General features: G+C 43.8%; 1 protein-coding gene across 1 annotated transcript in view; it reads left to right on the plus strand.

The window, feature by feature from the left end:
• The first annotated feature begins 6,467 nt into the window (after nt 1–6,467).
• SUN1 (Sad1 and UNC84 domain containing 1) overlaps nt 6,468–15,558 on the plus strand; it is an 87,977-nt gene continuing 78,886 nt past the window's right edge. The window contains exon 1 of the mRNA XM_061600461.1: nt 6,468–6,742. The gene's annotated coding sequence lies outside the window, so the exon portion shown is untranslated. The remainder of the gene's footprint in view (nt 6,743–15,558) is intronic.

The following is a 15,558-nucleotide window of genomic DNA, read 5'->3' on the forward strand; positions in this document are numbered from 1 at the left end:
GGCTGGCAGGCCATCTGAACTTTGCCTGCAGAGTTGTAGCGCCCGGCCGTGCCTTCCTGTGGCGCGTATATGACGCCATGGCTGGCCTGTCACGATCCTACCACCGCACACGGGTGACAGCCGCTCTTAGGGCTGACCTGACAGTGTGGTCCACCTTCTTGCGGGAATTTAATGGGGTCTCCCTATGGAGAAGGGATCGCCTGTTGGAGGCAGAGCTACAGGTGCACTCCGATGCCTCGGGTGCCTTCGGTTTTGGGGTCATTCTTCATGACTCATGGTGCCACGGCAGCTGGCCGCAGGGCTGGACACTGGCTGGCCTGACCAGAGACCTGACGTTCTTGGAGTTCTTCCCCATTGTCGTGGCTGTACACCTCTGGCCCGACAAGTTGGGTAATTCCTCAGTCCACTTTTGGTGCGACAACCTCCCCACAGTGCACGTTATTAACACCCTGTCCTCTAGAAACCCCAACGTTATGCATCTGGTGCGAGCATTCGTGCTCCAATGTCTTCGCTATAATATTCAGTTCCTGGCACGCCATGTTCCAGGTATTGACAATAGTATTGCTGATGCTCTATCACGGAACCAGATGGAGAGGTTTCACCAGCTGGCACCGTGGGCAAGGGCTCTGCCGGAGTTGTTCCCCCCAGCGCTATGGGAGATTGGAGGATTGAATCAGAAAGGGCCATAAGCCTTTCTGTGGCGCCCAGCACTTTGGCCAGCTACCAGGGGGCAGGTAGGGATCTATCAAACTTCAGAGAGTCCAGGGGTTACGCCCAGGAGTGGCCCATCCCTGTTGAGCAGCTTATGGAGTTCTGCGTGGAGGGGAAACGGAGAGGCCTTTCAGTCAGGACCATCAAAGGTAAGCTCTCAGGCCTCGCTTTCCTAGCGAAGGCACGGGGCTTTCAGGACTACACAGGTGACTTTAGGGTGCGCCGGATGCTGGAGGGTTGGTCCCGCGAGTGCCCTTGCCCCCCGGATGCCCGCCTCCCCTTTTCCCCGGAGCTATTGTTTGGCCTGCAGGGACAGTGGAAGCACTTGTGTTCTTCCCCTTTCGAGGCCCTGCTATATCATGCTGCGGCCCTCACTCTGTTTTTCGGGGCCTTCCGAATTGGGGAGGTGGCGGCTTCTAAGATGGATGACTCCCTCTGGGCTCTGCTGGGCTCCGACCTCAGCTGGAGGGCGGAGCGGGCCCTCCTGCGACTCAGGAGGTCTAAAACGGACCAGCATGGTAAGGGGCGCCTGGTGGTATTGGCCCCATGCCAGCAGCAAGAACTCTGCCCAGTAACAGCCCTGCGTGGTTTTGTGGCAATGAGGGGGTCGCAGTCAGGGTACCTATTCATACATAGGAACTCCCAGCCCCTTACCAGATACCAGTTCTGGTCCGTGGCGAAGGCCGCACTGGGGAATTTAGGCGTGGACCCCAGTAAGTTTGGGACACACTCCTTCCGGATAGGCGCGGCCTCCACGGTGGCCCTCTTGGGCTTCTCTAAAGACAGGCTTCAGGCTGTGGGCGGGTGGTCCTCGGACGCATACAAGGCCTACGTTAGACCACTGGCTGACACACACGACGCCAGCGGCTAGATGTTGCCCCCCATGCCCCCCCTTTTTGTTACGCAATGTCATTGTTGTGTCAACAGATTGCTGGACAAGATCGGAGCAGCCACGCATCCTCCTATGTGGCCACAGTATGATTTTCTGGGCGGGCCGCAGGGCGGCGAAGTCTCACTTTGGCACGCAGCTGGGGCTCAGTCAATGGGCCGCAGTGCGGTGGCTGGGACGTCGGGGGATGCGTTGGGACGGGCTCCTGCCAGCCTTGTTTCAACCGGCTGTGGAACTGGCGGTGCCCCAGGTGCTGGTCATCCACCTCGGGGGCAACGACTTGGGTCTGTTAAAGGGCAAGGCCCTAATTGAACAGGCATGTGGTGATCTCCGGGCCATTGCACGTTGCTGGCCAGGGGTGCACTTAGTGTGGTCAGACATCCTGCCGCGCAGGAGGTGGAATTGTGCCGGTGATCCACGCGGGATGGACAGGGCACGGAAAAAGGTGAACAGGCAAATTCAGAGGGCCCTTAGGGACTTGGGAGGTTCTGTCATCCACCACCCAGAGGTGGGCCACAACAAGCTGGAGCTGTTTCGGCCTGACGGCGTCCATTTGACTGACACGGGCAATGACATCTTTCTTGGGGACCTGCAGAAGGGTTTACACCAGATTCTTCTCGGGTGTGGGGTAAAGGGGGACTAAGCAGAGGCTTGTCCCCCTTTTGTGGCGAAGAAGTGCGGGGAAAGGTTAAAGGGAAAGGGCAGCTAGGTGATACCTTTAGGCACCTTTGGGGGTGACAGGCGGTCTGGAGGCCTGCAGCTCAGGGCTACACGGCCCGGGGACAGGGTACAGGCCGCCTTTGGGGCCAACGTGCCTCATCCGCTCAGAGTTTCAGGGCTCCGAGGGGCGGTGATGCGGGTTGGACCCCCTACACATCTTCATGGTGTGGCTGGAGCTGGGGGGCTGGCACAGGTCAGCCCCAGGCTCAGGCAGGGTATGGTCGCCCGATAGCTGCAAACAGGCTTTGCCTGGATCACCAGAATGCTCCCGCACTTAATCTCCCTTCTGCAGGTTCATTATTCAATTGATTCTGTTTAAATAAAGTGGCCCATTATTTAACCCAAGGAATGGTGTCTGTGTTTTATTTCGGCAATAGGCCGCAATCATTCTCCAAAGTCCTTGACTAAAGGCTTCTGAGTAAACACCATTCATGAGACAAGAGAATGTGACCTTTTGTAGAACTGTAAACTGGTTAAAGATCAGGAATGAGAAGGGATAGTTTTCACAGTTAAAAATTGTAAGCAGCCAGGAAGCTGTATTTAACTTCTAAATTATCTGAAGTAAGGGATGAGCAATGAGGTAAGCAAAGTTTGTGAATTATTCAAGATGGTGAGATCCAAACCAAACTGAAGAACTCTAAATTATTCCCTGGGTGAATGCGCAACAAAATAACAAGTGCAGTGATGCACATGGCTGCCAATAAATCTTAAATTCATATACCAGCAAGCTGCCCGCCCCCCCAAGAAAACAACTAATTGAAGATCCTGCATGCTTACTGGCCAGGGAATGCTTACTGACCACTGGGGATAGGAGGACTGAAAACCATGGGAGAGAGAAAATGAAACAGAGTATCCTTTTAAAAAAAGCATGGCTGGAATACTGAACATTGCAACATTTTGTTGCAGGTCCTGTAAAATAATTAATGGTATAAGAGTGGATCCTGCCCCCCTTTCATAATACTAGAACTTGGGGTCAACCAATGTAGTTTGTTCCTCAGAATGAAGTTCAAAATCACACTAGAGCGCAGCATGTATCAACACTGCCTAACCTACCTCATAGGGTTGTTGTGAAGATAAAAGGGGTGTGTAAGCCATCCTGAATGGCAATATAAATGAAGTATAACTTTAAGCTTGATATATTATGGTATATGGTCCAGCTGGACTTTCTCTCCTCTCCCACCTTCGGGGCCATCAACTGTCTTATGGGGGGGATTCCAGGAGAGAGGGTGCGGCAGGCAAAGACCACCTTGGAGCCTGCTCTAGCTAACTAATCTCATGGTCATTTTACCACCAACCACCCTGTAGGAAAGGTCCTGATGCCTTTTTACATGTTTCTATGCAGTGTGTGTGTGTGTTTAATGTAGTTTGATGTTGCTGAAAGGCAGAATGGAAATCATTGTAATAAATGTTTGTAAGAGAGGCCTTGCTCACTTCAAACAGGATGCTGTTGCAGCTATAATAAAAGCTACTGGGGGCATCATCATTGTTATGCTCATCTACGCAATTTGGGTGTGTAATACTGACAGTTGGCAGCCTATCAGCTCCTTCCATAGCTACTTTTTACAAGGACATATAAACTGGCAGGTTCTCAAAATGAAATTTTACATTGTAATAAACTGCATCAGTGCAAATACTGTATGGCAAAATAAGGTCAGCAATACAATTACAATAATGTACACAGATGGCATGACCTGGGAGGGTGGGGAGGAGGTGCAGATTAGGATTTGCCAGTGATGGGAAATGACACAGCAACATTGTTCAAGCTAGAGATCTAAACCTGAATGGGAGATGTCCAGAAAATGCTGTGCATGCGGCCTTCAGTTATGTTACTGTATTTTTTATCACAACCTTTCTTTCAAGGCAGCATATATGGTTTTTCCATATCCCTTTTATCATCACAACAGCCCTGTAAGGAAGGTTAATCTGAGAGATGGTGACTGCCCCAAGATCCCCCAGTGAGCTTCATGCCTGAGCAGGGCTTTGAACCTGGCCCTTGGTCTCTTCACTTCTAGTCTGACACTCCAGCCATGGTGATAGCTATAAAACTCCATGTAAATATAATTCAATAGAATAAAACATACTGACTCTGTTTTCTTAGTGGAGGCACCACAGCTGTGGAATGCGCTTTCTATAGCAAATTGCACCAATGCCTATCTTATCTTTTCAGCAACTGGCAAAATTTATTTTTTTTTAAAGTGTTTAGTCCTCTTCAAAGTAGTTGTATGCTGCTTTTCAGCACTGTATTATTTTAATGTCTTGCTTTGTTTTTCTGGATTGTGTTGTACTTGTGTGTGTGTATGTATATATCTATATATATATTTGGACTGCCTTCAAGTCAGTCCCGACTTATGGCAACCCCATGAATAGGGTGTTCATGGTAAGTGGTATTCAGAGGGGGTTCACCATTGCCTTCCTCTGAGGCTGAGAGGCAGTGACTGGCCCAAGGTCACCCAGTGAGCTTCGTGGCTGTGTGGGGATTCGAACCCTGGTCTCCCAGGTCGTAGTCCAACACCTTAACCACAACACCACACTGGCTGTCTATAAGTGTATATATGTGTGTATATTTATTTTATTTAATGATTTATATGCTGCTTGAATGCAAACACTTCTAAGTGGTTTACAAAATATTAAAATTGTCAATAAAACAATTAAAAACAAGTATTAAAATATATTTAAAACAATTAAAACTACTAAAAATAAAACAGATCAACATCTATGGGTCTGGATAGCTTTGCTTACAAAACCTTTAAGTAGGCGCTGAAAGGAATACAGCATAGGCGCCTGCTTGAGGTCAAATGGCAGGGAGTTTTAAAGAGTAGGTGCTGCCACCGTAAAGGAATAATTTCTTATGAGTGCGGACCTAGTGTTATATGGCACCCGTAAACAGTAAGTGTTCCAAAGAGTGAAGTGCTCGAGTGGACACATATGGGGTAAGGCAGTCATGCAAGTAAACAGGTCCCAAACTGTTAAGGGCTTTTTATATCAATAGTAGCACCTTGAACTTGACCCGATAGCAAATTGGCAACCATGTTATATGCTGACAGTGACTCACTCCCATCAGCAATCTGGCTGCAGCATTCTGCACTAATTGCAGTTTTCAGGTCAAGTGCAAGGGAAGCGCCACATAGAGTGCATTGCAGTAATCGGGTCTTGAAGTCACCAATGCCTAAATTACTGTGGCTAAACTCTCCTGGTCCAGGGATATATTTTTGTAAGCCTTTCTAGGAAGAATATTTTCAAAAGAAAATATATCCATTTCATCATTGATTAAATTATGTTTTGTATATAAAATCATTTATACCTCACTTTTTGGCCCTATTGATTTTGTTTGTTTATATATTTTTTGGGCTGCCTTTTTGGGCATAGCCCTTACAAGGTTTACACAAACAAAAAAATAAAGTACATGTAGGAATTCATAAAGAGATTTCAAAATGATAGAACAGCAGCTTAAAAAAACATGCCAAAAACATTTCATTAAAATTAACCACCAACCATACAGTTAACATTACAATGAAAACATGGGTGCTATAGCCTACGGAAGGGCGTCTCCATTGGCTCTCTTGAAACATTTGGCACCTGGTCTTCAACTGTTCAATTGCAGGGAGTTGTTCCAAGAACTCTGCATCTTTTTTTCTCTTCCTTCCCAATCCCTTTATCCTTTTATGTCTTGCCTTTGATAAACCTAAGGGCAGGGACTATTTTATATTTGATCTTTGTAGGCTGCAACGCTAGGTGGCTTTTCATTTTTCCAGCTGAAGAGCAGGGTTTTTTGTTTTTTTAAAGTTAAACTAATACAATCTAAAGCCCTCAAGGTTGATTGACTCCAGCTCCCATCATCCCCAAAGAGCATAGGTTAATAGCCAGGGATTATGGGAATTGTAGTCCAACAACACCCAGAGGCTCCCCATCTCTATTTGTTTTCGGTTTATTCTCAAAATTGCTTTGTTTAGATTTTTTTTAAGATATGTCCCAAATAAATAAATAAATAAAACAATGATTTAGGAGAGCTCCCTCCCATCATTGGCAGGGTTTTCTGGGGGCAGAGCCGCCTCCCCAACAAACATGTGCAGAGTGCTTCTTTCCACCACCTCTGAGGAACCACCACGACCAAACAACATCTGAGGGAGGTGGGCGTGGCTTTTCCGGAGCCGAGCCTCTTTCCAGCGGTTTCACCATTTTTGAAATTTAGCCGTTGCCGTAGCCGAAGGGGGCGGAGAACGACGAGGGGAGTTCGGGAGGCCTTCCTCTCCCTTAAGGCGCGCCAGGCTAAGCGGCAGTCCGCCGGTGGTGGTGCCGCGCCCGTCCTGTTCCCTCAGTCAAGCGGGGCGGCGGCGTTACCGTAAAGAGCGTGAAACGCTCCTCCTCAGGTGCGCCGACTCCGAGCCAGCAACACCCACCTAAGTGCGCGTGCGTGCGTGTCAGGTAACTAACGGCAGCGCTAAGCGTGTGCTGCGGCTAAGGCGCATGGAGGACTCGGAGGGCTCCAGATGCTACGACGACTATTACTAGTTTCTTTTTCGGTCGCTGTGCCTTTCTTTCCATCTTCTTTCCTGCCAAGGAATATACGAAAGGCGGGCTGGGAAGCGCTGAGATGGAGGCGACAGCGTTGCACGCACCTCTGGGCTTCTCATGGGAAATTTCCTTTCATCCCTTGGACTCCTAATTTCTTCACTTATTGCGTTTACTGGAGGTTGAGGAGGAAAATTCCCCTCAGCGTAACTTACTCCACACCTTCGCTTCCGCAGTAAAGAGAGGGAGGGAGGGTCTTTTCTCACACACGCGCACTAGAAAGAGGGAAGGGGTCAATCTTTTTTTTTTCTGGCGGTGGCTTCTTCCCCTTAGGATAGGGGTGGGGAGCTTGTGTGACCTTCCAGATGTTGCTAGACTGCACCTTCCATCATTTATGGCGCTTTGGCCATGCTGGCTAGGGCTGATGGGAGTTGGAGTCCTACAGCATCGGGAGGGCTACAGCTCCCACCCCCACGCCTGCACTAGGATTGAAATCAAAAGAGAAGGTGACCCCTTTCGTCCATAACAAAAGCGTAAAACCCCACCGTCAGGTAGTGCCTTTATTAGGGCCAACCAAAACGTCAGCAAAATAGGGGGTGAGCTTTTGACTTCTCCAGAAATCTTCAACAGGTCAAAAGTGGTGAGGGGGGACTGGCTACTTGTTGTCTTTTTATTACTTTTATATTCTGCCTTTCCTTCAAGGAATTTGGGGTGGCATTCTAGGACTGGGGAGATCTGGTGTCAGAGTTTCCACCCAGCCATGTGTCTTTGGGACTGTTGTTTCTTTCAGCCACACAGGGTTGTTGTGAGGATAAAGTGGGAGGGGAGAACCAGATATGCTGCCCTGTACACCTTGAAGGCAAGGCAGAATAAAAACGTTATAATTATTTGAAGCCAAATGTTTCCTTCCTTCCTTCATCCTCTCTCTTGATTTCCCCCTTGCTTGCTTGCTTAATATCCAGCCAAAGAAATGGTCTGATGAATTTGAAATTTTGCTCACTATATTGAGTGGTTCTGATAAAAGTATTGCCTGTCTGAATTTAAGATTAAAACGAGCATCTTACTACATCTATTTATTTATTTATTTCAGTTTAGGACTCTATTAACCTCAAACTATGGCATGGGATTTTTTTCTTATTTTTCTTTTAAATTATATGTAACTGAATTCTACTTCCATGCCCTACTTTCTTTCTTCCTGTTATAGAAGGATGTTGAAAACCTTTTTAATCTGTCAGACATGTTATGACTGATTTCATGCTACCTCCTTAGGGCTGATTGTCATTTGGGGGGCAGGGTAATGGTTGATAAATAGTTTCTAAAAGTGCTATATGTAGGCCTAATTATGTGTAAGTGAAATAATTGTAGGCTTCTCCTGTTACATTTCTCTCTCCCCCCCACCCCCACCTCCTCTCTCCCCCACCCCCTTTCTCCACCCCACCCCCAATTCTCTTCCTGTGTGGTATTACAGATTGTAAGCCCCTCTGGGCTGGAACCTGTACTCATGTGTCATGTACATAGATGGTGCTAAGTAAATGAATAAATAATAGTTCTTCTCTCCCTTTCCCCCTACTTTTACCCAATATCTATGTCCCCATCTTTCAGCTTTACCTTCTCTTTCCCCTTCTAGTCAGAAAAATAATAGTAGCTTTGCCCTTAGTGTGACACACTGTGGATTAGCCTAAGCCCCACTTTTAAACTCCTGACCGACTTCAAAAGGATTTCTTAATTATTTCTCTGAAGGAGCCATTAGCTCTTTTAGATGTGCTTCTTGGCTCAGATTGCTTGTGGTTTCTCCTAATTTTATTAATTTAAAAAAATTATACCCCACTTTTGAGGAACATCACCACAAAGCATCTTATGGTCTCCAATAATGCAATGTGCAGGTGTTGCTGTGTCTGTCTTCTTCCTTTTTATGCACTTTCTTGTTTATAAATCAGTTCAGTTTATTACTATTGCTTGGGCCAAAGGCCATTGCAGATACAAACAGAAGGATTAAGAATTAAAACATAGAGCGATTTAAAATAGACATAACATATAAAAGGAGAAATCTAAATACTTAAATAAATTTAACAGGGAATTTGATCACTTATAAAATTAAAATAGGTTATAATGTAAAATCGGAGCATTTAGCAAAAACGTTAAATCAAGGCATCATACTTAAGAGCACAGATTTGCCAACAAGGCATTTTAAGTAACCTTAGGAAGAAACCTTGATTGATTCTTTTGCTGCACTCCCTGCTACTGAACAATCTGCTATTAAAGACAGGTAGGTGTCTTTAAGAAATATTCTTCTGAATAAAACAAATATTAGACCTACTTCTATAGTTACACCAGAATTAAACTCTCAGTCGGTGGACAGTTCACTTTGGTCTTCTGCAATTCAATCCCAAAATGCTAACCTTCCTTGCCATTCCTGACAAACTGCAGCCAGCCAAGGAATTCAGTTTCAGGAACGTTTCCTATGGCCATACATTAGCACAGGACTGGACAGTGCACTGATTCTTAGAACCCCATGAGATTGGCTCAGAACCTTTAGGTAAATCTGCTAGCTGCAGTTTTTGTTCATCCATCACTCACAGGCAATGGCTGTATATATAGCAATAAAGATGGGGATAGAATTATTCCAGCCTGACAACCATTTGTACTGTCTTGGAATATTATGGTCTGGTGAAACAAGTTCTGTGATGCTGATTTCATAACATATTTACAAAAATGTAAGATTCTCTGCTTGCAGGAAACTTGGGCCTTTGAAACAAATTTGCCATCACTCCAGGGTTTTTATTTATTTTCTACTCCTGCTCTTAAAACTAGTGTAAAAGGTCGAGCAGCTGGTGGTTTTACTATATTTATCTCAGTTGATCTACAGGCTAATTTGCAGTTGCTGAACAGTACCTCTCAGCAATATATTCAAGCCTTTTATATTAAGGACAAGTAAATAGACCTTATTTGCATAAATGTCTATTTTCCACCTAATCTTTCTAAAAATATGGGCCCTAATAGTATTTGGGATAGTTTATCTGAAACTCTGGTATTTCTGGAATCTCAATATCCTAATACAAGATTTTTGTTATGTGGAGATTTTTTAATACTCTAAATCATTTCACACAAAGAATGTTCAAGAAATTAAGGCCTCACTCTTATAAATAGCAGATGTGGTAATCAACATTGCCTCTGTATTATTTACCATGGCGTGCAAGGGTATGATCCTGTCTGTCGCATAACACCCTCTTTTACCCAGCAGATCCTTAAAATGAACCTTCTGAGAGCATTCTCTTAACAAGATCAACTATGCATAAATAAGTTGGTTTTTCAAAAACACTTGGGGAGAGCCTATGGTGTTGCCAGATACTGATGATGACAGAGGTTCTGTGTCTTTGATTGTTTTTGGGAAGGGGACATTTTGACAGGTGTAGCTTTTCATGACATAAACCGCAGGGGTAAAATAAAACTGCTGAAATTGCCTCTTTGACACAGTCACTGAGAGTACTGGAGCCCTGCTTTTGATTTGATCTAGTCTCCTTACTTGAGCCTAACCTGATGGCTATGCTGAGCATTTCATTTTTCCTACTTACAAAATGCTTCTTGGTCAGAAAATGTATGAAAGCGTTGTCTAATTGTGTGATTATAACTATAATTTAGCACGTATGTGTGGCTAAACATGCAATGAAAAAGAAGTGTGGACAATCTATATGCAGCCTTCCTATGCAAAATATGTTTCATATACAAAAAAACACAAAATGTCTGGACTGGCTTTTGGATGGCCTTGAGTGGGTCACAGATATCTTTGGCAGTTGTTGAATTATATGCTTACCTACTGTGAACTGCTTGGTAGGGTAGAATATGAGTTCATATAAATTAATATTCAGTTCAAGGTGCCCTGCATGCCTAATAGAGAAAGGACTGCATAGCTCCTTGGCAGAGCACATGCTTTGCATGTAAAAGGTTTGGGGGAAGCTGTAACTCGGTGAAAGAGTACATGCTTTGCACGCAGAAGATCCCAGGTTCAATCCCAGGCTCAATCCCAGGCATGTCCTGACTAAAATACTAGTGAATGGCTACCAGCTTGTATAAATACTGAGCTTAACGGACCAATGGTCTGACTTGGTGTAAGGTAGCTTCCTATGACTGCCACCATAATGTTTAAGATAATTGGGGAATGCTCCTGAGTGCACTATATGTATACCAAATCAAAAGACTGCAAGAATATGTGTGAGATATGTCCTTAGCTGCCCTTCAACATATAAAGCCCTCAACGACCAAGGTCCCAAATACCTGAAATAATGCTTCCTCCCATATTGACCTGCCCATGTTTTAAGATCCATACTGAAAGCTCTGCTCATGGTCCCCATGCCTAATGAGATTCATGGCACGGGCTCATGGGTGGACTTTCTCTCTGGTGGCCTCTTGCCTTTGGAGCAGCCTCCACCTCTAAGGTGCATTTTGCCACAACATTAATGTTGTTTCATGTGCTGGTGAAGACACCTCTTTGCCAAGCCTTCTGGGAAGGAGTGAGGTGTGCTAGCAATTTCCATTTCTGTTGCTGGTGGTGGCTTTATTTGTAACTGAATCCTGTATTTTGTTTTATACTAGTCTAATTTTATTTAATTTTTATTCTGGAGTTCATGTATTTCTGTCCTGGGATCTTGATTATTGTATTATAAGTATTTATCAGCTTTAGCATCCTCTTCCCTGAAATCTAAATAAAGTCCAAACCTGCGCATCTGTGAAAAGCAGTATGAGATGTTTTTATTCAATTTGATTTTTAGTAGCCAGTGATTGGGAAGAACATGTTATTACTTGCCTTGAGTCTTTGGGATGGGACAGACTATGTCCAATAAATAAATATGAAGTTGTCTGAGATGATAGGAGTTCCCTATGCTCCTGTTAAGGAGTGCCCTGATTTCAATAACTCCTAATACAATTGGTTCCTAGTAATTGGTACTGAGAACAAATAAGGAATGAGAGAGGGTGATGTAAAAGTTCAGTGTGAGAGAGCAGACACACTTTTGTTGATCATATTTTGTATAAAAAACTGTTGGATAGCACTTTGCAGACACGTAGGTTGTGTATGAGTGTGTTTACGTTATAGCAAAACAGCCCAACCGTCAGAGAACTAGTAAGCATATTATATCAAGGAACACCTCCTTTTGTGGGAATCATCATCATAATTTATTACCCACCTTTGGTTCCAAGGCGGGTTACAACAATTTTAAAATACAACATTAAAACAAATTAAAAGCAACTTAATGTGGTACAGTTAGTCCTATAAGGATAATCCAGGCTCACAGGATTTTAATAGAGTTCTGATTTGAAGAGTAGCAGCTGTGCCTTCTGTCTCCTTGGCAAATAAATGACCTGTCCACAAAAGAGCAACAAACAGCTCTCTGTGCCTTCGCTATTTGTGGTTCTTTGCTCCAGAGTTGTCTGGGGGTTTGTAACAGACAGCTGGTAAACAAAAAAAACTGTATGCTTTATATGGGCCAAGGGATTTTCAAATGAAAGGATGCCTTTCTGGTGGGGTTGCAACTGGGTTGGCATCTTGCTGGGCATTGATGGTATATTTTTGTCAATAAAGAAGAATTTGATAAGAGGTTGCATAAATGCCAGGAGACATGATGATGACTCCCATAGTAAAAGTTTTTATTGCTGTTGCTGCTGGAATTGCAATGCTGTTGGTAGTAGTTGATTAAATCTATAAGGAAGTCTTGGAAACAGCATGTTTTTGGACTTTTGACCCACTAGCGTTAGTCTTTCATAATCTTTTTTTTGGGGGGGGAATGTCTCTGTAGTTTTAATATGCTTACATAGTAGTGAAGTATAGTTAACGGCCTGGTGATAATGTAGTCCAGGCCAAAGTAGTAAAACTATTGGCAGGACTGCGTGGAACATGCTGGTGTCAGCATAACATTAAGAACTGGAAAATAAAGTGTGCATACAAGATTTTGAATGCAGAAACAAGGAAAACATATGTAGGCAGGTTTTGAGTAGGTAGTTATAGTGTAAAGACTAGAGATATTGCATAACTGAGACAAGACAGATGTATTCACTGTAAATTTTCTTGGATTGATCTGTGATCCCTAGTTATGTCCAAAGGGATGAACATCCACTCTCTCTCTCTTTTTAACTATCTACGGGTCAGGTCAGAAGGTAAACAAAACATTGCACTGGAAGCATTTATACATATATGTATAGATTTTTGAGTGTGATTATTTTACAGGTATACAGTAGGGGCCCGCTTTACGGCGCTTCGCTAATGCAGCAGTCTCAATTAGATGCAATTAGACAAAAGCCCCACACATATGGCGCTTGTTCCGTTTTTACGGTGGTTTTCAGGCATCACGTGCCATTCTATTCTATGTGTTCCGCTTCTTGGCGGTTTTCGCTTTACGGCGGGGGTCCAGAACGTAACCCGCTGTATGGGTGGGGCCCTACTGTATTTCACTGTATGTCCTTGTGGTGTACATGTATCGAGAAGCTGCAGCCAATCATGGCTTTCCATCATGTGTACATGTAGAAAATTTGTGTGTTCAAACATAAGTGATGGTTTACATCGAGGTAGCATTCGAATTCCTATCAGAACAAATAGTCTGTGTGTGTATGAGAGAGAAAGGGAGTACGTGTATGGGGATTTTATGTGAGAGAGTTGCTAATTCTCACTGCAGCACAGACTAATTTGAAAATAAAAGCAATGAGCCAAATTTATTTTTTAACATATAATGAAAATTTTCGCAGGTCAGCTCATGTTTTTCACATCTTATGGCAGCAATCTGAATGAGAATGAACATCTCCATATTGGCATCAAACCTGTCCTTTTGGCAACTCTTGTGTACCCTCTGGTGTGTCTTGTCCTTTGTAAAACCTTCAAAAATGGGGGCAAGCTGAAGGACAGAATATTTGTTCTTGAAGCATGTTGGGGGATATTACAGATTATTCCTGTCTCCATTTTGAACAAAACCAGGTAGAAGTGAGTTCATCATGTTAACACTGCAGATGGTTGCATGATTGAATGAAAGCATGCTGATTAGTTCTGCCCCTCACTTTAGTTGAAAACAAAACTTGGTTAATATTAGACTTTCACTGAGTTATGTGTTTGTTACATTTGTATCCCACCCTTCTTCAAAAGAGCTTGGCTGCCATATGCTGGGCTATTTTCGCAGCAATTGTGTGTGGTAGGTTAAGTGGAAAGATAATGCCTGACTCAGTGGATTAAATGACTGAAGAGGAGAGATTTAAGTCCACATCTCCGCAGATCATAGTCTGTCTTGTAAATATTCTTGGAAATAATACATCCACATACTTATTTCTGTGAGAGGAAAGAAACATTGTTAAACAAGCATGTAGTGCCTGTCCAGGATATGACAAAGACTGCCTTCCTAACATTTCAGAAAAAATATTTCTTATAGAAACAGATCTTTCCCGTGTTTTTGCCTTAGCGTTCTTGGGGCACTATATAGATACATAGCAATACACTAGGTAATGCAAGATTCTTCTGGCTAATATTTTTTGCTATGCAAAAAAGTAATATTTTGAAGGTAGGTAACAATGTCTTGGCTGCGTGGTGGGAGGGGGACCAAATGGACATCTGATGTAGGGAGTCCTACATCTAGGTGTGACCACAGAAGGTCCTCTCCTAAATACCAACTAGCAGTGCCTTGATCACCTTTGGGCTTCAAAGAAGAGAATCCAAGCAAATCTTGTAGCGTGGGGAAATGTATGGAAGGTGACTGGGTGTAATGCAGACATTCTGTCTCCAGTAGTGGCCAGCCAGATGCCTCTGGAAAACTGAGAAGATCCATTCAGACACATCACTTAATAACAAAACAAATTTGCAACTCTGTCCATATTTACCACACAACCCATTTAACAGTTGGTGGTAAGGTTTATATGGTTTGACTTACTAAGTAATCAGTTGCACTAACACTGCTGTCAGTCAGCAAGGCATCCATTGTTGTTAGTGATGTTATAGTCACTATCTACTAATTGCATGTGGCACTTGTGCAGTCCCTTTCCAGGCAGTACCTCAGTGTGTCGAATGGCCCAGCTTGATGTGGAAATAATTGCATGTTCCTAGCATATCATATCACTGATTTCATTGGAACTTATGAAGGAGAACTGCTCAGTAGATTGTGTCCTTCCTTAGTTAGTTTTCCTTAAATTGAAAACTAATTTATGAATGAAGAACTAGACGTTTACCACACTATTAGGGCTTGTTTGGTTATGATACCAAACTTGCAGAATGCCTTTCCTGCAAAGACCCACCTCATCCCAACGCTGAACTTGTTCGGACTTTATGTTAAGGCCTTTTAGAAAGGCCTTTGCTGTGGACTGAGTCATGTTGCTAGCTTATTATCACCCACCCCCATACATGTTCATATTGAGGTTATTTTCCCCCTCTGTTTGTTATTGCCTTGTTCTTATTGTATGGCTGTTTCAGCTGTTAAATGCTGTTATTTTGTGTTTATCGGTTGGTTTTATTGTTTGGCTTCTATCTGAAGAAGAGCAGGGTAGAAATCTTTCACAGTAATAAACACTGCACATACCCACCAATTTGCATTCTTAGCCTTGCAGATAGATTGTCTAAGTACTACTGGCACATAGTCTACAAATGTTCAGTTTGTCACTACATTGTAGGAACTGCAAGTTCAGCAAGGCTGTGGAGGGTACACCAAACCTTCAACTCCGACTCCTCTATTTTTCTACTGTCCGACTCTGACTCCACCCAAAATTGC

This window comes from Rhineura floridana, chromosome 17, assembly GCF_030035675.1.
Source record: "Rhineura floridana isolate rRhiFlo1 chromosome 17, rRhiFlo1.hap2, whole genome shotgun sequence".
Classification (NCBI taxonomy): Eukaryota; Metazoa; Chordata; class Lepidosauria; order Squamata; family Rhineuridae; genus Rhineura; species Rhineura floridana.